The 24,144-nt window shown below is 41.6% G+C and overlaps 1 protein-coding gene and 1 long non-coding RNA gene across 9 annotated transcripts in view; one reads left to right on the forward strand and one right to left on the reverse strand.

Moving 5' to 3' along the window:
* OSBPL6 (oxysterol binding protein like 6) overlaps positions 1–24,144 on the reverse strand; it is a 150,711-nt gene that overhangs the window by 115,951 nt on the left and 10,616 nt on the right. The gene's annotated exons all lie outside the window — the stretch shown is intronic.
* Positions 1–24,144, forward strand: part of LOC143829166 (uncharacterized) — a 53,059-nt gene that overhangs the window by 1,540 nt on the left and 27,375 nt on the right. Inside the window, exon 2 of the long non-coding RNA XR_013228013.1 lies at positions 16,923–17,019. This is a non-coding gene — a long non-coding RNA (uncharacterized LOC143829166). The remainder of the gene's footprint in view (positions 1–16,922; positions 17,020–24,144) is intronic.

Genomic DNA, 24,144 nt, shown 5'->3' on the forward strand with positions numbered 1-24,144 from the left:
CAATTTCCAAAACCTGTGAAGGGGGGCATTGTCCCTAAAGAAGGGTGGGGAGACAGGTGGTGAAATTAGGGCTGTGTAATTGAATATTTTTCCTCTAAATCCAACTCAAACAGACCTGATAATATACAGCAACCTGATAGAAAGATGCAAAATCTGAATAACATATGCAAAAAATAAAAGATATAAACAGGTGTTGAAAGTGCTGGATTCAAATTCAGTAACACCTTAGAGCAGTGGTTCTCTAGCTGGGGGTCGGGACCCCTTTGGGGGTCGAACAACCCTTTCACAGGGGTCGCGGCAGGGAAGCAACTTGGCCAGGGGGGCGCCATCCACACAACAGCCTTGCGGAGTTAATTGAGATAGAGCGTTTGTCTGTCTGGAGCAGCGGAAAAGAGAAAGATCAGCCTGGTGGGACAAGAGTAGAACTGAACTGAGATTCCCTGGGGGAAAAACAATTTATAAACAATCATGACCAATGGATCTTCACGCCATTGGTCACTTTCGGTTTAATTTCTGTGAAAGAACAGTTGCATAATTTTATGGTTGGGGGTCACCACCACACGAAGAACTGTATTAAAGGGTTGCGGCATTAGGAAGGTTGAGAATCACTGCCTTAGAGACCAACAAAATGTTCACTATGCATTTGAGTCAAAACTTCCTTCACCAGATACAAAGGGCACTTGACTGTCAAAAGTTTCTTGGTTCTAAGGTGCTACTGTGAACCGATATGGCTGCCCACCTGAAAGTATGCATTGACAGTGTTTTGGATTTTGGTTTTGGCCTGGGAATCAATAGTCTCCTTTATCAATTCAAATCCTGCAATGCAGTATTAACATGTTAGGATTTTTTTTTCTGTATAAATCTGAAGCAGGTTCTAAATGATACGAGTTTCATTGGGTTTTAATATCAAGTCTTGTTGTGTGTTAATATCTGTCTACAGCTGCAATGCCCCTTGTGGCTGTTTTCAGCCCCTAAAAAGGTCCCAAAGGTCATTCAATAGTTTGACCCTTAACTACCAAATACAACGGTGTTTTTTGTTTCCTTTGGGTGGATTGCTTTTTGCCCCTTTGTTTCTTTGTTACAGTCACTTGATTGTTTAGCACATTTTTGGTAGATAAACAGAATAGCTAAAAACATGCACACAAGCACACACGCAACCCCTCTCTCTGACAATAATTGACAAAAAAAAAAATCTGTTTACCATTTTTGTTCCAATGTTACCAATTCGGCTGTCCCTTTGGTAATTGCTGGGGATGTCATGTTGCCCCAGCAACCATTCCCAATTCTCCCGGGATGCTGGGCAAACAAGATTTCTTTCCTAAGCTCTGTGAAGGTCACCCTTACACTGTGATACTCAAGCACAGGTTACCAGTGCAGTAAGCCGAGTGAGTGATCAAGCACACAGTGTCCCACTAACATTTCCGTCATTACAAAGAATTCCTCTGCCCTACAATCAGGACCATGTCGGAAAACTGCTTATAAACCACAGTTGCATAGTCTGAGTTGCTCACTGGAATTGAGGTTTCGAGTCTTGCTAAATCTCACCATCTAAGACTTAGTGGGATGATAATGCAGTCTGTTTTCAATCACTCCCTGGCAAGACTAATTTTCATCAAGTAACAGTAAAAGAGAGCAGTAAACTATCCATGAAGACAAATGAGAAAATCCAAAAAAGGGAACGGGGTATATAATAAAGAAGGGAGAATTCGGCAGCCAACACGAAAATTTGCTCTTGCAAAGATGAGAGGTTAACAGTATTCTTTCCTATGACGGCCGATTCTGTACTTGGACCAGTCAGCTGGTATTTAGTTTTTGTGGGCTAAACCAGCAAGAGACCTTTTTAGCCTTTCAAGATGAATAAAAAACCCCTCGAATAAGCTGAGTGAGTGGGTGGGTGGATGGATTTTCTTCCCGTCTGATTGCATCAATTTAAATCAGGCCCCAGAGTAAAACCAGAGGCACCCCTAATCCTAAAAGGTCATTTTTTTGCTGCAATGGCGCAAGCACGCACGATTTGTACAGACACAGTTAGAAAAATAACATTAGCAAGCAGCGATGATGTCACCATTGGCAAGAGCATCAGTACTGTGGTAGCTCTGATCCACATGACAGGCAACTTTTCAGAATAACAAGGCACTGTGCCAATCTCAGGCAGGGCCAAGAAAACATCAACCATACAGGAGGTCTAATGGCTATTTTTGCACCAAGGCTGGTCTGAATCCTAGTCCTGTTTGGTTAGAATCTTATCAACTGATAAGCACCAACAAGGTCCGGAGGGTATATTACGTTCCTCGGAATTGACATACACAATGTGACCAGCACTACTAGATGGTTGGTAGTGAAGATTTTCTTTTTTGATCCAGTTAAACACAGCGCACAGGACCTTGCATTTTGCTTAAGAAGCTGCATTTAGTTGTGAAATACTCATAGCAAAGAGAGAGAAAACATACACCAATGGACGAAAACTGAAATGAGGCCTCTCATTGTTCATGTTCCTGTCCCATGAAAATATAGGTAAGGGATGTGAAAGATATAACTGGACATTTTATGTCAGGGGTAGTCAAACTGCAGCCCTCCAGATGTCCATGGACTACAATTCCCAGGAGCCCCTGCCAGCGTTTGCTGGCAAGGGCTCATGGGAATTGTAGTCCATGGACATCTGGAGGGCCGCAGTTTGACTACCCCTGTTTTATGCCAATAAAAGGTATTCTGATATAACTGTACACATTCATAGAAGAAGGAGGAGGAGGAAGAGGAGGAGAAGGAGGAGGACTTGTTTCTTACATGCCGCTTTTCTCTACCCAAAGGAGTCTCAAAGCAGCTTACATTCGCCTTCCCTTTCCTCTCCCCACCAAGGACACCCTGTGAGGTGGGTGAGGCTGAGAGAGCCCTGATATCACTGCTCAGTCAGAACAGCTTTATCAGTGCTGTGGCGAGCTCAAGGTCAGCCAGCTGGCTGCATGTGGGGGAGCGTGGAATCAAACCCGGCTCGCCAGATTAGAAGTCCGCAATCCTAACCACTATGCCAAGCTGGCTCATAAGGAAGGTGATCACCATACATCTAATTAATGATTACTGGGGAACATCAAGGGAACATCTAAGCTACAGTAAAGTGGCAGGCTATTCTTTTCAAGTTAACTTTTTTCTCTGCAAAAATTACTCAAAGGGCAAAATAGACGATATATATGTCCAAACAGCATCTAAAGGACAAACCAGATGTGACAGTATTGTTATGGCTGCCATGAGGACAATGCAAATATTTTAAAGTCAGCCCTAGCTCCTGCCTGGTGGAGTGAGCTCCCAAGTGCAATTATGCCGGGCCTGTAAGATGGAGCTCTTCCACTGGGTCTATGGTTGAGGCCAGCTAGATAATCAGCTAGATCAGGGGTAGTCAACCTGTGGTCCTCCAGATGTTCATGGACTACAAATCCCATGAGCCCCTGCCAGTGTTTGGAATTATAGTCCATGAACATCTGGAGGACCACAGGTTGACTACCCCTGAGCTAGATAACACCTATAACAACTCTCGGGCCTACCTCCTGCTCCCTCTGGCCTCCCCTCCTCCCTTGTCCCCCACTTAATAACTAACATCTTACCAACTATAATTTTGATCTCAGTAATGAGGACTGATGCAACAGTGATAAATTGTGATTTTATATCATTCTAAATCTGATTTTATCTATGTGATTCACTGTTTTACTGAATGTTTAGACTATAGAAATCACACTGAGATGGCCAACCAAGAGGGGTGTATACACAGAAAGAGAAAGAGAGAGAGAGAGAGAGACACAGACACAGACACAGACAGAGAGATAGAGACAGAGACAGAGAGACAGAGATAAACAAATGTAAAAATATTTATTTATTTAGTATTTGATTTTTACTCTGCCATTCCCCAGAAAGGTTCAGGACAGCTTACAATAAAAATGGATACACAGTAAGTAATATATAAAATCTGGAATTAAAGTTTGGCTAATAAAAATAAAAACCCATAGCCGTCTCTTATACATTTTTGCCGGGGAGGCGTATGGAGGGCTTAGATGTTATCTTTGGGTGGCCTTTCAGGCAGGGCCTGATCTCCACTCAATTCTGTTTCTGCAGGCAGAAGTCCTTACACTCTGCTGCCCCTCCCCAGTTATCTGAGTTACTTTATCCTAGAGATTTCAGGGGGCATTTCATATTGTTGCACTAGATCCCACCCAACATCTCTCACCATAAGCAGGGTTTCCAATCCACCAGTGGGGGCGAAAGATGCTCCCTTTCTTGTTTCCCAGAATTTTTAAAACATGGCCAGTGGCATGATGTCACTTTCAGGAAAACCTAATGCTTCCCTAGAGTTTTCGATGATTCCTAAATAGGATGAATGTAACTTCTCAGATTTTTCCTTTAGTTACATCACAGTGTCCCCCACCATGTCCCTGTCCCTCAATCTTCATGCTTGGCCATGAAGTTGAAGATGAAGTTGAAGTTGAAGGGCTAAAATAGGAACAGCGAAGGAATCATGGACACTGCTTTGAGTCAGAGTACCTTTATTGGCATAAAAATGGCAAGGCATAAAACTAACATTTTAAACAATTTCAGTTACAGATTCCATCATGGAAAGATTTTCATTTAAAATTGCCAGCAAAGACTTTGCTACTTTTACAATAATTGCTGAATCCCTCACACTTAGTATAATTTTAATCCAATGTTTCTCGTCAACACAGAAAGATCTGAGTTTCTTCAAATAATTAGCTAAAGGGCGACGATATAGAGCAAACTTAGGACATTCCAAGAGTATGTGGTATAACGTGTCAGGGACACTACACTCATGCAAACAGTATCTCTCCTGAGGAGGCATCTTCAAAAATCTATCTCAGGGGAAGTTTGAGGGAAAGATGTTTAGATGAGCTAATAGAAATGCTCTTTTTAATGGGTGTGCCTCCAAAATCTGGGGATACAAGGGCATGGTTTTATATATTAAAGGAACATCTGAGAAATGGGAAGAACATATGTTGTTATTAGAGGAACCACAATAAAAAGGGCATCCTGATCTTCTAATCTCTGTGAGATAGAAGAAGAAGAAGAAGAAGAAGAAGAAGAAGAAGAAGAAGAAGAAGAAGAAGAAGAAGAAGAAGAAGAAGAAGAAGAAGAGTTGGTTCTTATATGCCGCTTTTCCCTACCCGAAGGAGACTCAAAGCGGCTTACAGTCGCCTTTCCTTTCCCCTCTCCACAACAGACACTCTGTGGGGTGGGTGAGGCTGAGAGAGCCCTGATATTCCTGCTCAGTCAGAACAGTTTTATCAGTGCCGTGGCGAGCCCAAGGTCACCCAGCTGGTTGCATGTGGGGAAGTGCAGAATCAAACCTGGCATGCCAGATTAGAAGTCCGCACTCCTAACCACTACACCAAACTGGGATTTTAGTATAACTCGTTCTTCTTACATGCTAAGAGTTGAGATGTACAGACCTATAATTTGAAGTTTCTGTGACATTTTACTAAACCACTTAAGACAGTAAGGATAACTCAAAAGGTTAATCAGCAGACCACCCGGATGAGCATGGAAATGAATTTTTAACCAATATTTGAAGGACTGAAGCCAAGCTAGACTCTGTTGGCTAAGTTCTGTGACAAGTGTATAATTTCCCATGTAGTTTGGGACTCCTAATAGGAGTCTGAAAAAGGAAGATTGATTTTTTTCTAATTTATTGTTAAACGCTTCTATCCATATTGGAATTCCATAAAGAATCTGAGGAATTATTTTAGCACTATAGATTCTGAGGGCTGGTGGAAGGTTTTTGTTACCTTTTTGGTGGTAAAACTTGGCTAAAGAAGATAAATGGCCTTTTGCAGTTTTGATATTTTTCTCTCCGTAGTTTGCCCACCTGTTGTTGTAAGTAAAATTTATGCCTTAATACTTGTAGTGATTGATCTGTTCTATATGATTAGAGTTTATTTTCCAGCAAAACTTGTAAGGGGTCTTTGCGAAAACCATGATCTTAGTTTTTTCAAAATTTATTTTTAGTTGATTGTTTCTACAGTAATCTGAAAATGATCGAAGATAGCAAATTAGGCTTACTTGAGTTCGAGATAAGATTACTGTGTCATCCACATATAAAAGTGAGTGGGTCTTTTGCCAACTACAGGGGGAATGGCCATTAACTTTATCTAAATAAATAAATAAATAATTGAGGAGCAAGGATACAACCTTGTTTAACTCCTATGTTTATTTGGATTTTTCACTGCTTTGATTAATTATCAGTTAAGAGACACTCCAATCAAATACTTTGAAGAACATTATTCTCCTTTAGCTGTGAAGAAAAAAGCATTCATATATTGCACCAAGTTCCAGAGAATTAACCAGTGGAATTCTTCAAAGATCAGTTTTATGGCCCCCTATAATATCTGAACTAGAAAACAGGGAGAGAAGTGGAAAAAATATTTGTGGGGAAATTATGGAACTTTAAACAAATTAGGAAATGTTACAGAATAGGATGGAGGGGCTACACTAGTAAGCTGAAATATTAAATGACCTCAGAAATGGAAGATACAGATGAAACAAATTGAAGTTTTTACTATCAGTTGGACTATCACCAGCTAGAGAAGAAGGAAGAGATCCAAAATATTGATTGAGCAGAAGTTACCTATCTTCCACAAACAAGACTGCCAACTTGCAGGTGGTTGCTAGATACATCCTGGGATTACAACTGATCTCCAGATAACTGAGATCAGAAAACTGCCACTCTGGAAGGTAGGGTATGACATAATATCCCTTTGAAGTTCTTCATCCCTCTTAAATCCTGCCCTCCTTAATTTTCACACCCCAAATCTCCAGGCATTTCCCAACCCAGAGCAGGCAACCCTATCCATAAATATGACCTGTCTGCAAATTATGTATTTCTTAGACGTATTCAACAAGGCTGTTCTAGCACTTTTACTAGGCAACGTCAGGGAAACATCAGGAATAGTGTATCAGCCTTTTGTTACCCATGTTGAGAGGAACTCCAACAACTTCTAACACTGCACAGCCATCAGACTATAGGTACATTAACTCAGCACGCTGTAGCTCTACAGATTTTCAGTGCGAATATTCAGCTATGAGATACCACATTACAGCCCCGGAGAAACCGCAGCTAAATCCACTGAGCCCCTACTAGATCCACTGATTCTATTCCCCAGACTTCTGATTTCCAACCTGGAAACATCAGTTAGAAAGAGTGAAGCTCAATATTATCTCTGAAGTACCAAGTTCATCCTGAATTTTTTGCAATTTCAATTTCCAGCCAGGTAGAAAGTACAAAGTGGGACATCCTTTTTACCAAAAACAGCAAAGCTCTTATTGCACAGAACACACACTCAAGCAATGAGATAATCTCCAAGATGTCTACTTTGTTGGCAACCAGTGGCAGACCCAATGGAACGACAAGTGCTGCCAAGGCAGTTCCATCTCAGTAATAGCTGGGCAAAGTCTTCTACGCTCAATGTCAGGATGTGATCATTCATCCAAAATTTCTATTTTCAGAGTCCGAACGCAGCTTTCAAAAACTGTTTCAAGAAAATGCTTTTTATCCTTTAACCTTTACGTGTGAAAATACCATCATCTTCCATTTCATAACACAGAAAGAAACATCCCGGTTTTCACAAATAGAAATCTCCCAATCTGGGCTGAAATAAAAAATCCACTCAGTTAAGAGCTGTTATAAAAAAAGAACACGGATAAATCCACCTTCCTAAACAGAAGTACTTCATAGATGCTAACGCTAAAGATTTCTTCAATTAATATAGATTTTGGTCTCTCTTATGTGAAGATGTATCCTCAAGGACCTCTGGGTGTTTACAAAAGTTAATTGATTACAGCAGGGCTTGATATCATAATCCAAGTAGTCTAGTTTAACACTTCCCACTTGGAAAAATAAAGGTTACATGAGTACAATTCAATAAACCTCTTGTCTTTTGCAAAGCGTGCAGATTTGCATGTGCATAGAATCTCACAAGGTCAGATAGAGGAGAAAAGGTCAGGTGGAATCAGGTGAAGGACGTACAAGGTAAACAGATAACAAAATTGAAGTGATGTATTCACGCAAACACCAGATAATATGTTGCCATCATGTATTAGGCAGTGAAATAGGCTGCCTTAAGGAGGTGGTGAGCGCCCCCTCACTGGAAGTCTTCAAGCAAAGGTTGGCTACACACTTTTCTTAGATGCTTTAGGATGCTTAGGGCTGATCCTGCGTAGAGCAGGGGGTTGGACTAGATGGCCTGTATGGCCCCTTCCAACTCTATGATTCTATGATTCTATGATTTCTGCAATCCAACAAGATCTTTAAACTTTTAGGGAAGAAGCTTCCTTTTCATATTCTACTTAAACCCTCAAGCATAGGTTTCAAAGTTTCTTCAACCAATAAAGTATAGAAGGCACAAACATATAATGTTACCAAAACCCTTCTTTCTACACAGACTAAAATAGAGGAGTCTGTGTAGAAAGAAGGTTTTAAAATAAGTTATTTCCCTTCTCTTTACTAAATCACTTCTCTTTACTAGATGATTTCCAATTTTTTGCTTGAATGAGAATCCTCCTTGATCCACTCACCCTCTTAGTCTCCTTCCAAGTCTACAGTCAGTGCTTAACTTTCTCTTCTTCAACTGTCAGTCCCCAACTGTCATTCCTTAACTGACTCTCTCACCAGAATTCCATTCAAATACCTTGTCACCAAAAGGTTCTCAGATGTGGTTAGTCATTAATCCTTGACAATTCACCACAACTGCATTTAAAAAAATCCAAATTTTGCAACCAGAATAATCCCATCCTACAGTGGAGAACTTTATTCACACAAGATTATTTAATATACTTTCTATATTTTGGTTGCAAATCAGCTTTGACTATATGGAAGGATGGAAAAGATATAAAATAAGTTGTTACACTTTTTTAAAAGAACAAATTGGAGTACAAAAACAAAAAAGGGGGGGAGGGCTCAGAACACTAGAATATAATGGCTACGGAGCAGAGAAAATGGACCACAGAGACATGTGTTGAGAAACGGGACCTATTTTCTGACTCCTGAAATTAATTATGTTTATCTGATCCAAGCCATTGTCATAGACTACCAATCTGTAAAAAACACAATAAATACCAGTTGCAAAAGCTACTACTGGGATTTGCAGAACTGTCAACTAGGAAACAGAATGTAGTCAAATGCATCTCATAAACAGAAATGAATAAATGTCAGTCACCATAAAACTGTATCTTGCCCAGAGGTACCAGTAATCTGTCTTTTGAAGCCATCAAGTCCCTCTACTATTCTGCAATTTAATTTGAAGTTATAGTGTTTCCGGAGGGTTTGCTGTGGGATTTCCTGGCATTATCTGACAGCATGATCTACATGGCAAATGGCTGTCAAGGATTTATTGTGTGTAAGAGACAGCTAAAAATGTTAGCTTATTATCAGTAACAAGAGATAGGACAAGAAAATGTAAATTCACTCAGTTTACAGATGCGTATGCTGTTAACTCATAAGCAGGACACTTCACGCCAACACATCTTACAGGAAATTGCACAACAGTTCATTTTGAGCCATCTGCTACTTAATCTGCATTTGGACAACATGATAGTACCAATAATCAAACCACAGTATCTATTTAGCCACTGGAAAAAAGGAACACTGAAGTGTTAACATACAGCTTTTTGTAACAGACTTACTCTGTCATGCACACCTATTTAAAATGATGAGGACCTATTAATTATGATGCCGTAGGGCAGGCTTTCTCAACCAGGGTTTCATGAAACCCTGAAGTTTCTTGAGGGACCTGGAATGGTTTCCCAAATGGGTGAGGGTTAATTTTTAAATATATTTTTAATTCTGGTCATCATTTATAGTGATACTCCCATGTCAACACCCCGCAAAATGGCCAACGATGGGCCTGGAGGGGAGGGGGAGGGGAAGCCCCCCCTCAGGGGGCCATGTATACAGCTATGCTTCCCAACCATGTTCTGCACAACGGCACCACTTCTGGGGTTTCTCAAAGCTTGGATTGTTTCAGGGGATTCTAAACGGTAAAAACAAATAGAGAAAGGCTGTCCTAGGGGGGAAATATTTCTGACTTTATTCATTAAAAAGAATGAGTAAAATAGCTAAAGGTAAAGGTATCCCCTGTGCAAGCACCGAGTCATGTCTGACCCTTGGGGTGACACCCTCTAGCGTTTTCATGGCAGACTCAATACGGGGTGGTTTGCCAGTGCCTTCCCCAGTCATTACCGTTTACCCCCCAGCAAGCTGGGTACTCATTTTACCGACCTCGGAAGGATGGAAGGCTGAGTCAACCTTGAGCCGGATTGAACTCCCAGCCTCATGGGCAAAGCATTCAGGCGGCTGCCTTACCACTCTGCGCCACAAGAGGCTCTTTTTAATGAGTAAAATACATCCCTTCTATTTAGTATTTCAAAATAATCATTTATTCCTATTGCACTTAAATCTAAACTGCCCAGAGCTGTATGGAAGGGCGGCATAAAAATATGAATGAATGAATGGATGGATGGATGGATGGATGGATGGATGGATGGATGGATGGATGGATGGATGGATGGATGAATGAAACAGCCATTCTCAACCTTTTTTGGCCATGGCTCTTTTAGGAGCTATTCTCAGGTTCTAGGGTCCCCTGAAATAGGCTGTCCGCTTGTGCAATGAACTAAGCTAAAAACAGCCTAAGCTAAGGATGAGCTAACTATACTTGACATCCCTTGATATATATCAAGGCCCAGATCCATAAAGAATGGGTGGTATAAAAATCCAAATACATACATACATACACACACACACAAACACACAGACACACGTGGTAGAATTCTACAATATTCAACCAAGAAAAGCATGTATGATCGTTTCATTCCTTGAATGCATTAATTCAAGCACATACAAAAGGTTACATTATTTCTTTTTCTTTCCCTTGATGAAATATGGGTATTCACATTTTTCGGTCAGTAGCATCCTTAAAATGTGCCAGGGCCCCCTAGCCACATGGCCTGCATTGAGAATGGCTGATCTAAAGCACTGAGCTGGACCCTACGGGTACCACAATTAAATGGTGCTTGCATTGGTGGACTTTTCCCCACCTCCCCTTCATACCACACCCCTTAGAGAACCACACATTTTTTGGAACTCATAGGACCCTCAAGGACAACAAACTTTCAAGATAAGGATTCTGCTCCAAGGGCCAAACTAGATGTGATGGAATCCACGTGGCCACGACAAAAACAATAATACCATTTTAAATTTATTTTAAAATGTTACAAAGGCCAGATCCTGATGAGGCTCACAATACAGCAGGATGAGCCACTCTGGTTTCCCCTGTCTTGTCAAGTGCCAAAACAACTACATCTACATATGCAAGACAGCCCATGAAGTTTTTTCAGAACTTGAAAAGACACACAACAGCTACGGACAAGAGCAATGCCTCATGTTATTTTAAAATGACTTTTAAATGACAGTCATAAGGACATCGTCACATCTAGCTTGGCTCTAATGTAGAATTGGGCAAAAATCACCCTCGACCCAATCTTGAGTCAACAGAAGTGAATGAAGAAGCACACTGAAGCAAGAGCTCCCTTAATACAAAAGCTAGATGGTGTCAGTTTCACACAATTTTTACTCTTTGTGGTAGTCCCCCCCCTATGGCAGATGGCTTTTTGCCCATGACCTCTGGTTAGGTCATTTCATGGGTCAGAGACAGCTGCTACTGGAAGGGCTGTGAGGCATTCCCTGCTTTGCATTAGAGCATGCCCTTCTGCAAAATCCAAATAATAATATACTTTATCCAGAGAGTGTTGAGAAAAAGAACAGGATAAAGCCCGTAAATCACTGGGTTAGAATTGCCATATATTATTGATGGCAATTTTTTTTAAAAAATTGTTAAACATTTATCAGGTGATTATGACCATAAATGCCAATGACGGGCCAGGAGGGGGTGGGAAGTGGAGGGGCCCCAGGTAAGCATGTACACAGCTATGATTTTGAACCATATTCTATACAATCATGCCACTTACGAGGTTTCTCAAAGCCTGAAGAATGTTTCAGGGGTTTCTCAATGATAAGAAATTTGAGGAAGACTTATTTTGTTGATTAAACAAAAAAAAATTATTTTATTATTATATCACCGTGTCTTTTATTTACATGTTTTGTTATGATTATGCCAATAAAGGTACTTGAATTTTAATTTGAAGCATGAAAGGATTTTCTTTTCCAAAATGCCTTGTTATTCCCCTGGACCTTATAACATTACAGAACATTCTCGTGGGCACTGCCTAGATTTTGCCATCGCTCTTGCCACATGCAACAATTTATATGCCAGCAGTCCTCAATCTGGCACGTCAGGGCACAGTGGAGCTCATTAGCACAATGGCATCTATCAACAGGTTTCCTGGCACCCACTCACTTCTTCCTCAAAGATAAGAGAGCTGAAACAGACTTTCCCCTACTTCAATAGAACAGGAGGTATTTCGGCAGAACTGAGAGGGCAAGAATTGTATAGCTTGCAAGGAGATGACATGTGACACTAATGCCTTCCCTTCCTTAGCATTCCCTACTTATTTTCTTTGCTACCAATGGCTCTTGTCTTACATCTCATCGTTGAGTCTAAAAAGCAGGATGGCTTAGTGGTTCTCAACTTTCCTAGTGCCGCAACCCTTTAATACAGTTCCTCATGTTGTGGTAACCCCCAACCATAAAATTATGCAAGGGTTCTTTCACAGAAATTAAGCCAAAACTGAGCAATGGCATGAAGAACCATCATTCATGATTGTATATAAAGTGTTTTTTCCCGCCGTGGTTTCTCAGTTCAGTTCTGCCTCTTGTCCCACCATGCCGATCTCGCTCTTTTCCACCTGCAGGGGGAGTGGCACAGTGGCAGCACGCCCCCCCAACCAAGCTGCTCACCCTCCCACGACCCCTGTTCAACCCCAAAGGGGTACCGACCCCCAGGTTGAGGACCACTGGCTTAGTTATATTTGGTTGAATGACAGAATGGTCAGGCATGGGGATTCTATTGAGGTTAAAGGGAACCCTTTCTCTTAAACATAAGAAGAGTTTATTTGGTAGCATAACATTATAACAGTTTCAGTAAAGTTCAGAAGCGCAAGGGTTTCGGAAAAGCACAGTTCTTCTTTCTGTAAAGTTCCTTAAACAGACGTGGCCATAAAGGCTTATCTTCACTCACCACTTAGGCTAATAACGTCAACAACGTTTAACTTCCTAACCTGCCACTTAGCCTAATACAGCCTTTTCCAATTTTTATACAATTGAGAAACCTCTGGAACATTCTTCAGCCTTCTAGAAACCCCAATAGTGGTGGGATTGTGCTGAAGATGGTTGGGAAGCATAGCTGTGGACACGCCCACATGGGACTCCTCTTCCCACCCCCTCCTGGCCCATCACTGGTCATTTTGGAAGAGGTGGGTGGGTAGACATAAATGGTCGTATCACCTGATAAATGTGTAACACGTTTTAAAAAATATATAAAAATTACCTCCCACCCATTTAGGAAACCCTTCCAGGGCCATCAAGAAACCCCAGGCTGAGAAAGCCTGGCCTAATAACTTTCATATAGAACACAGATTCCTCACACTCTCCACAGTTCCTTTACTCAACTCTTTTCTCTTAAATACTCTGAGCTCTTTCTACCAACCAATAAATTCTGCCCTCAAGGGTACAGCTACCATTCAATTATAACACACTTCAATCATTCATCCATCCTCCTCTTTCTTATTCTAAAGGCCAATATTTTAAACCATGAGCCTCTTGTGGCGCAGAGTGGTAAGGCAGCAGACATGCAGTCTGAAACTCTGCCCATGAGGCTGGGAGTTCAATCCCAGCAGCCGTCTCAAGGTTGACTCAGCCTTCCATCCTTCCGAGGTCAGTAAAATGAGTACCCAGATTGCTGGGGGGTAAAACGGTAATGACTGGGGAAGGGAATGGCAAACCACCGTGTATTGAGTCTGGCAAGAAAACACTAGAGGGCGTCACCCCAAGGGTCAGACATAACCCGGTGCTTGCACAGGGGATACCTTTACCTTATATTGTAAACCATAGCAACAAAGTTATATTCCCAAGAACTTTGCTAGATCTTGAATTGCAGAGTACCATCACCTGTCAAATTGACTGTGACCATACATACCGGCGTATAAGACAACTGGGCGTATAAGACGACCCCACAACATTTCCACTCAAAATACAGTACTATGGGCCACTATGGGCAGCTATGTCTATCCCAACTGGAGTGCACCCGGCGTACAGGATGACCCCCCCACTTGGAGGCATGTTTTTCAGGGGGGGAAAGTAGTCTTATACACCAGCAAATACTGTAATAATCATAACCATAATACCTGTTTTTTAACTTCTAAATGTGCCAACAGGTTCAATAAGGCTAAGGATCCCTTAAGGAAGGGGGTGTCTATTAATTGATCTATCTAGTACATTTCTATTCTATTCATCCAAGGAGCTCCAAGCAATGTACTTTGTTCTCCCTTTCTCCATTTATTCTTAAAACAACCCTGCAAAGTGAATTAAGCCAAGAGTGAATGACGGGCCCAATGAGCTGCATGGCAAAATGGGGATTTGAACTAAGGTCTTCCAGATCTTAGTCCTGGAAGTCATAACCCTGTCTGAGTCCAGAACTCTTAACAGCTACACTAAACTGGCTCTGAATTGTGCTCATAATCTGAACACCCAATCCAGAATGGGGGAAGGGAGGAGAGTGTTCAAAGATCAGTAGGGATGCCTACCTCTGCTGAAGTAAACAAGGAACAGCACATTACACTCTTTGCAGCCTTTTGAAATTTGCCATCCAAACAAACAGATGTTCCTACTGTGCTACAAGCTGATGACGACAGGCAATTAGGAAGGTGAAAAGATTTAAACATATGTGTATTATAACCATCCAATTGTTCCATCAGCCCCTGTGGTTTCCAACAGCCCCAAAACCCACAGCTGCTTATGCTATTCTTCTGTAGTTGTCCAAATCTGAACTTCGTAACATGTCACCCGAACTAGGCAGAGGCAGACAATCTGTTTAGGAAAGGAGACTACAGGAGAGTGTCATGTCCGCCTCCTCGGATTTGTCACCAGGGGGCACTCCAGAGGCAGAGGATCTCCCGGAGGCACCAGAAGACCCACCTGCCACAGACTAGGAGCTCCCTTACGTACCTGGAGATGAGCAGCCTAGGCCCTGCCAGGCTGTTTCACAGGCCCATATTCCTTTAAAAACAAGATACCTTTCCAACAATACGATGTGGCAGCCCTTACAAACTTGAAAATATATTTTAATGGTTTAAATCTTGGAAATCATAAAAGCCCTCTGAAATACATTGCAGTGAATGTCAGTGTACGTATAAGAAGAAAATTCATTTCTGACGATGTATTTTGGAGTGGGTTCACCGGAGTCTGTTTCACAGATCTTATCAGAAGATTCAGGAAAGCATGGTTATGCATGCTAATTTGTGACAAAGCTCCACTGAACACACTGGGGTTACTTAAGAGTAAATGCACCTAGCTACGAATAACGGAGGGATGGACTTAAATTGCATAATTACTGGTTGTTTCTGCGGTCTCTTGACAAAGCTCTCCCATACCTGCGAGCTGAAGGCCGGTGTTCTATGAATAGAGTTCATGCTACAACTTTGAGTTGGATATATAGTAAAAAAGACATGATTGTCAGCAATATAGAATAGGAAAAATATTGGAATATCAGAATATTGGAAACTTGCAAGGATAATTTTCAAAATCACTGATGAAAATTCAACACTGAAAGCAGCACAAATCTAGAGTCCACTTTGGTTGCTTCATTAATCATTAAAATAGAGATAAGACACATTTTGATGTTTGATTCAATATCTTACTAATGTGTATTGTATAAATATTATACTGTATACAGATTTTGATACCCTGGGACAGGCTCAACCATAAGCCTGACGGAAGAGTGCCATTTTGCAGGGCCTGGGGAACTTTAACAGCTCTGTCAGGACCTGGATTTCAACAGACAACTCATTCTACAAGGTCCGAGGCAGGTCTGCATGGGAAGAAGAGAAGGAAGAAAGAAAGGGAGGGGCTATGGAGACTTTCAGGGATGGAAAAAGAGGAAATAGTAGGCAAGGGGGCCTCCTGCATGGCTTTGCACGTTCTCACTTGTAATAGATATTTGACATGCCAGTTTCAAAAAACAGAAGAATAGAAGAATGGCCCTGAATTGGTCAGTGGAATGGATTTACAAACGAATCTTCAACATAAAGTTCCTTCATTTTTTGTTTGGATATGATAACCCCCAATGGATTGAACTTAAACATCGATCTTACATGTATTTTATAACTCTTTGACATCTTGCTACCAACCCGTGGCCCTTTAACATCTATGCCCCCCCGGGGACCCGGGACCCGGGATTGAGACTGGGGATTAGTACCATCAGTATCCCCTCTCCACCTGCTTGTAGTAGGAGGGGGAGGTTGATTAGCCTATCTTGCCAGGTTAGCTTGCTAACCGATAATGTTATATTGTAATTGTTGCTGAGGGTTTTTAATGGATTTTATTGGGGGTTTTAAAATGTTGTAACCCGCCACGAGCCGTAAGGGAGTGGTGGGCAATAAATCGAAAGATAATAATAATAATAATAATAATAATAATAATAATAATAATAATAATAATAATAATAATAATAATAATAATAATAATAATAGAATGCTAACACCTGTGTTATCAGGGCATGCTTTTTAAGAACAGCTTTAGGCAGTGTAATTTGGCCCCGTCAAGAACAGAGCTAAGTAATAGGTGTTATTGGCTCATATTCCAAGTGAAATGTGTTAACTGTGACACTCTATTCAGGTATGTTGCTGTATGGATTTGTTTTTGCTGGATGCACAATTTATGTGATTCTGACTCTAATTGTGACACTGCCTAATTGTAGATATTGACAGGCAATCACTGATGAAGACTCAGAATGCGGGATAAGAATATCTGGGGCCCCGTTCTGGTTGCCGATGTTTGGAAATTACTGGATACTGGTAAGTTGAAAATTAGAAATATATTAATTTTAAAAAAATACATTTGTGCCATTTTGATTTCAAGTTTCAAAAAACAAACACATACAGGTAGAAGAAGAAAAAGAAGAGTTGATTCTTAGATGCTGCTTTTCTCTACCCGAAGGAGTCTCAAAGGAGCTTACAATCTCCTTCCCATTCCTCTCCCCACAACAGACACCCTGTGAGGTGGGTGAGGCTGAGAGAGCCCTGATATTCCTGCTTGGTCAGAACAGCTTTATCAGTGCTGTGGGGAGCCCAAGGTCACCCAGCTGGCTGCATTTGGGGGAGCGCAGATTCAAACCCGGCTCACCAGATTAGAAGTCCACACTCCTAACCCCTACACCAAGCTGGCTCTCAACCACTACACCAAGCTGGTAGACAGTCCCCTGGGCCCACTGCCTCCAGATTACTGTCTGGAGGTGTCAGGAGGCAGAGGCCACTAATGTAATACAGGGGCTGCACTTGAGCCCAGACATCACTGCAATGGAGGTCAAATAGCATTCCCACCATAGTCTGTCCTGCCAGTGTCCAGGTCCATACTAGGACTGATGCAGATCTAGGAGAGATTGGCTGCCTTTTGCTTGAGATAACAAAATATTCAGAACCAACCTTGTTCTTTATCTGTATGCAAAACAAAATTGGTTGCCTGAAGATGCAAGACTCATGGCCTCTCTGAAGCAGTATTTAGCTTTACTATTTATAAACTGTTTTTCCGCATTAAAAGGTACTTAGAACAGTGTACAGCATTTATTGACACAGTTTGGTAAAGATGTATACAAATAAAACATGAAAACCAATTTAAAATAATCCAACTGGATAAAACGCAAAACATCCACACTGGCAAACACTAAACATCTGGCAAAATTGATGTTTTTGCTGGCCTCCTACATTTCAAAGTCCAGCCCTTCTCACAGGACTGCTTGGGAGGCTGCCACAGCCTACAACGCAAGCTACGGTAGATGTCACATCCCTAAAAGACGGCTCTCTGCCATTCTTAATTATCCATGATGCAAAATGAAATAATAATTATAGGGCTTGTCACAGCCATTAGTTCAATCTAAATAGAATTCTGACAGTGAAATCCTAAGCAGGTTGTATTGTAAGTACACATGAACACTTTTGCTAATTTTTTTTTAAACTGCAATATAAAAGGAAATAATTAAAGTGAATTATAACATGGCAGGAGAACAAGAGCATAAGCGAAGAGTGCAAATGCAGAAACATTTTGTGCTTGCCCATCCAGGGCTACTACAACACAGTTATCTGTATATCCAAAGCACAAGAAAGAGCATGTTAGCCATGGCAACGTCAGTTGGCTGATAACATTATCCGGGCTTCTCCTTTCTGAACGCACAGGAAATTATCCAATTTCTTTTGCAAAATTCATACCGAGCAGATAAGAGTGCTCTAACAAAAAGGTCTTATCTTTGGTATACAAGATGAAACCTTACTTCAAGAAGCTGAAATAAAATTTATCTCAGACTGATAACATATTGAAGGCCACAAAGGACTCACTGAAAATTTCTACCCTTTTGGTACACTTCAATTAATAATCAATTACATCAGTTGATTTGCAGGATGAAAATTTGTCTTCACAAAAAGGCGAGGGGAGGGGAGGGGAGGGGAGGGGAGGGGAGGGGAGGGGAGGGGAGGGGAGGGGAGGAAGGAAGGAAGGAAGGAAGGAAGGAAGGAAGGAAGGAAGGAAGGAAGGAAGGAAATTAAAAGCTATTTAGCATATTTCATTCTGATAACAATAAATGAGTCAACGATACTAGTTTCAAAGTTAACTGATGACTATTCATTATGGCTGCTGCTGGAAAATTTGATTTACTCTCAAATGTGTTTTTAACTTTAAATTATGTTTTTAAAAATAAATATACACAAAATGTTGAGTTTTAAGATAGTCACACTTGGCACAGAACTAATCTCGATCCCAAAAGGATGACAGTACCTTTACTATTTTATTGAGAACAAAGGCATGACTTAGAGTGCTCTTAGTTTTGGATTAGACCAGCCAGGTTTGGTGAAATGTTACTGAAAATCATCCTCTGTGTGAAAACAGAGTGAAACCCCTCACTAAAGGTTATATTATCACTACCACAAGTCCTGATCTGATATATCGATTGCAATGGTAGCAGCTGAGAGAAGTATTACCATCCTCACACATCATTTCTCCCCTGTTTTGTACAATGTAAAGGTGTTTTTTGACAGATGTAGTAAAGGCTCTGTATCATTTATTATTTATTTATATTTATATTATTTATATTTCGATTTATATACCGCCATTCCCTGGTGGGCTCATGGCAGTTTACAATAATCATAGAAATGCTTCTTTCTGTAACTCACTCTACGCGGGCCTACCCTTGTCCCTAGTCCCTTGTCCTGGTTGTCACAGATACATCTTGGAGGACCCATATCCGGCCTGTGCTGAGGCATTGGTTACCAGTTGCAGCCCAGATCAGGTTCAAAGTTCTGGTTTTGACCTGTAAGCCCTTTTGTGGTCTGGGACCTACATATTTGCAGGACCACCTGTTGCCCTATAGGCCCTGCAGGGCTTTGTGCTCTGCAGGTACCAACTTGCTGGTCATCGCCGACCCCAAAGAAGCTCGCCTGGCCTCGATCAGGGCCAGCGCCTTTTTGGTATTGGCCCCTACCTTGTGGACTGAGCTCCCAAAAGAGCTGTGGGCCCTGCAGGAGCTTCCAGCAATCCGAAGGGCCTGTAAAATGGAGCTCTTCCGACAGGCCTATGGGAGTGGCCAGTGCAGGATACAGATCAGATGGGGACCCCTACGGAAGACACTCACCACCAATTTGTACCTCATCGGTGGAAGCTAGCTGATGCATTACGGTTAATTCATAGGGTTGCCAGAACTCAGAAAGAACTTGACAGCACTTAAGACTAGAAATCAGTAGGACTCAAAAGTACTTGTTTGACTAGATGTCCTAGTTCTTCACACAAAATGACCTATTGAACATCTACTTATAAAAATTTTAATATATTTTAACTGTTTTATATATGCATGGCACTAATATAGAATTGGTATGCTTTTATTCATATATATCACATAAAAACATGCAAATTATCAGTGACAATGACTCCAGTTTAAAATTATATTGGAAAAAACGGTCGAAGTGATGATGATGATGATGATGATGTCTGTTCAGTCATGTCCGAACCTCGGCGATTCTATAGGAAAGTCTTCGCCATGAACCCGTCTCTGACTGCTTCTTTTAATTGGTCTATGGTCATCCCTGTGTCAGCTTTGATTGTGTCGAGCCAGCAGATCCTTTGGCGATCACGTTTCCTTTTGCCGCTGACCATGGTGAGCATGATTTTTCTAATGAGTTTGATCACATGATGTGTCCAAGGTAACACAATAAAATCAGAGTCCAGCAGCACCTTTAAGACCAACAAAGATTTATTCAGGGCGTAAGAATATGGAACGCTTCACGAATTTGCATGTCATCCATTCGTGAAGCGTTCCATATTTTTATGCCCTGAATAAATCTTTGTTGGTCTTAAAGGTGCTGCTGGACTCTGATTTTATTGTGCTACTTCAGACCAACACGGCTACCCATTTGAATGTGTCCAAAGTAAATGAGCTTTAGCCGCAATGTCTTGCCTTCTAATGACAAAGTTGATTTGCTCCTCTCTAAAACTATCTTGTTGGTAACTTTGGCTGTCCATGGTATTCACAGCATTCATCTCCAACATCATAAACCCCTGATGATTATAATACAAATAAGTAATTGTTTACCTTAACATATATTTTAAAGCGAGAATCAAAGAGCTGAGTCATTTTTCTAATCATACAAAACAAAAGTAAATGTCCATAAATAAAAGATTCAAGTCTTTTATGATATCCACGCCACATAGCAGAACACAGAGTATGTTCTCATAGGATAACTATACCAACAGCATCTCCTAATCAGTGATGATTGCTTCATTCATGAGAATTGCAGACATGCAGAATTGCTTGAATACTTATTCTTAACAAATAGGGTGGTGGCGACGGGGGGGGGGAGGGGTGATTATAGTACAAATTCTTGATGTTCTAACCCTGATCCTATCATTTTGTGGTGCTATGACTTTTAAATTGAGAAATTTCATTTTTATATCATTCTGGAGAGAGATGATTACATCCAAATTTTTTTATTCATTTAGGTTAAATCATTTCAATGACACCCCACCAAGGAAATAAAGCTGCCTCAGATGTTTCTTGTGAATCTAGGACAATTTTGGTAATTAAGTATTTTTTAATTAGATAATTATTTCTATGAGTAATTCCAGAAATGAAAGCCTTATCCTTTAGGAGTTAATCCAAGGCTCCTATAAGTGCCTGAGATATCAAATACTCTCCTGTTGCTCAAGGTGTAACCTATCCCAGTTTTGAACCTTACCAGTTATTTGTCTAAAAATCAGGAAATCCCCACACCTTGAATAATGGCCAAAGTAGACATGATAGCATCCTCAAGGCCACTACCGCCTACCCCGCATCTCAGATCACCGCCCAGTTGCGAGCCCCCCATTTTGAGCAGGCTACATAAAATAAATAAAGACCTATTATTATGTTTCTATACTCCCCTCCACTGCAGCTCAGAGCGGGTTACAACATAAATTTATAGCTCATCGTTTTTGGTACATTATATTATGGTCAAACTCATTAACTTGTAATTCATAAAAACTTGCAACACGTAACATTGTAATCAGCCATATTACGTCAAGCCCCTGGATCAATTAGTCACCAGTCCAGAAGACTCACCAAAGGAGCAGCACTGGTGGGCAGCTCCGCGCATGCGCATTTGCACCCGCCGGCGTGCCAGCAGCCACACCTGCCTCTTCCCCCCCCCTGCAGCAAGAAGCTTGCCGGGCCACAAGCGAAGCGGCCACATCGTTCGTTGCCTGGCGAGCTTCTCGCTGTGAGGGGGGGAGGCAGGTGTGGCCAGCAGGGCCCAGTGCCGAGGCTTTTGTGGCCCGATACCGGGCCACGGCCCAGAAGTTGATGACCCCCGTGCTAACATATAACATATAAACTGTCACTTGATGAGGTGGCCAGGAAGGCCTGGAGGATCATTGTCCATGGGGTCGTGATGGGTCGGACATGACTTCGCACCTAACAACAACAACAAGAATAGCAGCAGTCCCATGGCGGCCATAAGCACACGGTCACATCTAGTTTGCCCTCCAAACAACAGCTTGCTTTTGTTCCAAGTCTCAGTACCTTTAAGCTACCAGTCTTATTTGTCAAAATACTATAGTCCCATTCATTAAAAAATTATAATCCATACTCCATACTTGCAATTCCTTCCTGGTGTATGCATCTTGCCGTCCTAATATCTTAATTTTTCTGTTTATTCTAAAGGCTTTCAAACCATAAGCAGTAAATCCACATACCTTAGCTTGGGTTTTCTGCGTGCCAGAGTAAAACAATATAAGAGTTAATCTTGCCACTACTTCCTCACTTTCTCAAATATCAGCAAAAAGTTGGTGTTAATAGTTTCCACTACTCTCCTTTTCCCATGGGCTGAACATTCATTCCCAATAAAGCTGCCCAAATCAAGAAAGAGCCTGGTTTGTGGACCTTGCTGATGAGACAGAGAAAAGGACTCATGGAATAAGAAATAAAGTCAGACACGTTCATTGTAACCGTGCCTTGCTTGATCCAAAATAATATTCAAATTGAATTTTTTGGAGGCCTGAGCTTCCATGGAAACCTATCAAGGGTTTTCAGTGATAAAACTGACAACAGGTGATAAGACAATCCAAACAGAGTTGCGTACAATCCAGAGCATGCAAACCACCACCACAGCACTCTTATTAATTCACAAGAAGCAAAACTCGCAGTGCAGTCCTTAACTGAGCTACATTCACTCTTCAAATGCCAATGGCCTTGTTGTTGTTGTTATGTGCGAAGTCGTGTCCGACCCATCGCGACCCCATGGACAATGATCCTCCAGGCCTTCCTGTCCTCTACCATTCCCTGGAGTCCATTTAAGTTTGCACCTACTGCTTCAGTGGCTCCATCCATCCACCTCATTCTCTGTCGTCCCCTTCTTCTTTTGCCCTCGATCTCTCCCAGCATTAGGCTCTTCTCCAGGGAGTCCTTCCTTCTCATGAGGTGGCCAAAATATTTGAGTTTCATCTTCAGGATCTGGCCTTCTAAAGAGCAGTCAGGGCTGATCTCCTCTAGGACTGACTGGTTTGTTCGCCTTGCAGTCCAAGGGACTCGCAAGAGTCTTCTCCAGCACCAGAGTTCAAAAACCTCAATTCTTTGACGCTCGGCCTTCCTTATGGTCCAACTTTCGCAGCCATACATTGCAACTGGGAAGACCATAGCCTTGACTAAACGCACTTTTCTTGGCAGGGTGATGTCTCTGCTTTTTAGGATGCTGTCTAGATTTGCCATAGCTTTCCTCCCCAGGAGCAAGCATCTTTTAATTTCTTTGCTGCAGTCCCCATCTGCAGTGATCTTGGAGCCCAGGAAAATAAAATCTGTCACTATCTCCATTTCTTCCCCTTCTATTTGCCAGGAATTGAGAGGGCCGGATGCCATGATCTTTGTTTTCTTGATGTTGAGTTTCAAGCCAACTTTGGCACTCTCCTCCTTCACCCGCATCAACAGGCTCTTTAGTTCCTCTTCACTTTCTGCCATTAGAGTGGTATCATCTGCTTATCTGAGGTTGTTGATATTTCTCCCTGCAATCTTGATCCCAATTTGTGACTCCTCTAATCCCGCATTTCTCATGATGTGCTCTGCATACAAGTTAAATAGGCAAGGCGACAGTATACAGCCTTGCCGAACTCCTTTCTCAATTTTGAACCAGTCAGTGATTCCATGTTCAGTTCTCACTGTTGCTTCTTGACCTGCATATAAATTTCTCAAGAGACAAATAAGATGCTCTGGTATTCCCATCTCTTTAAGAACTTGCCACAATTTGTTGTGCTCCACACAATCAAAGGCTTTAGCATAGTCAATGAAGCAGAAGTAGACGTTCTTCTGGTACTCCCTAGCTTTCTCCATGATCCAGCGTATGTTGGCAATTTGATCTCTAGTTCCTCTGCCTCTTCGAAATCCTGCCTGTACTTCTGGAAGTTCTCGGTCCACA

Source organism: Paroedura picta, chromosome 2, assembly GCF_049243985.1.
Source record: "Paroedura picta isolate Pp20150507F chromosome 2, Ppicta_v3.0, whole genome shotgun sequence".
NCBI lineage: Eukaryota > Metazoa > Chordata > Lepidosauria > Squamata > Gekkonidae > Paroedura > Paroedura picta.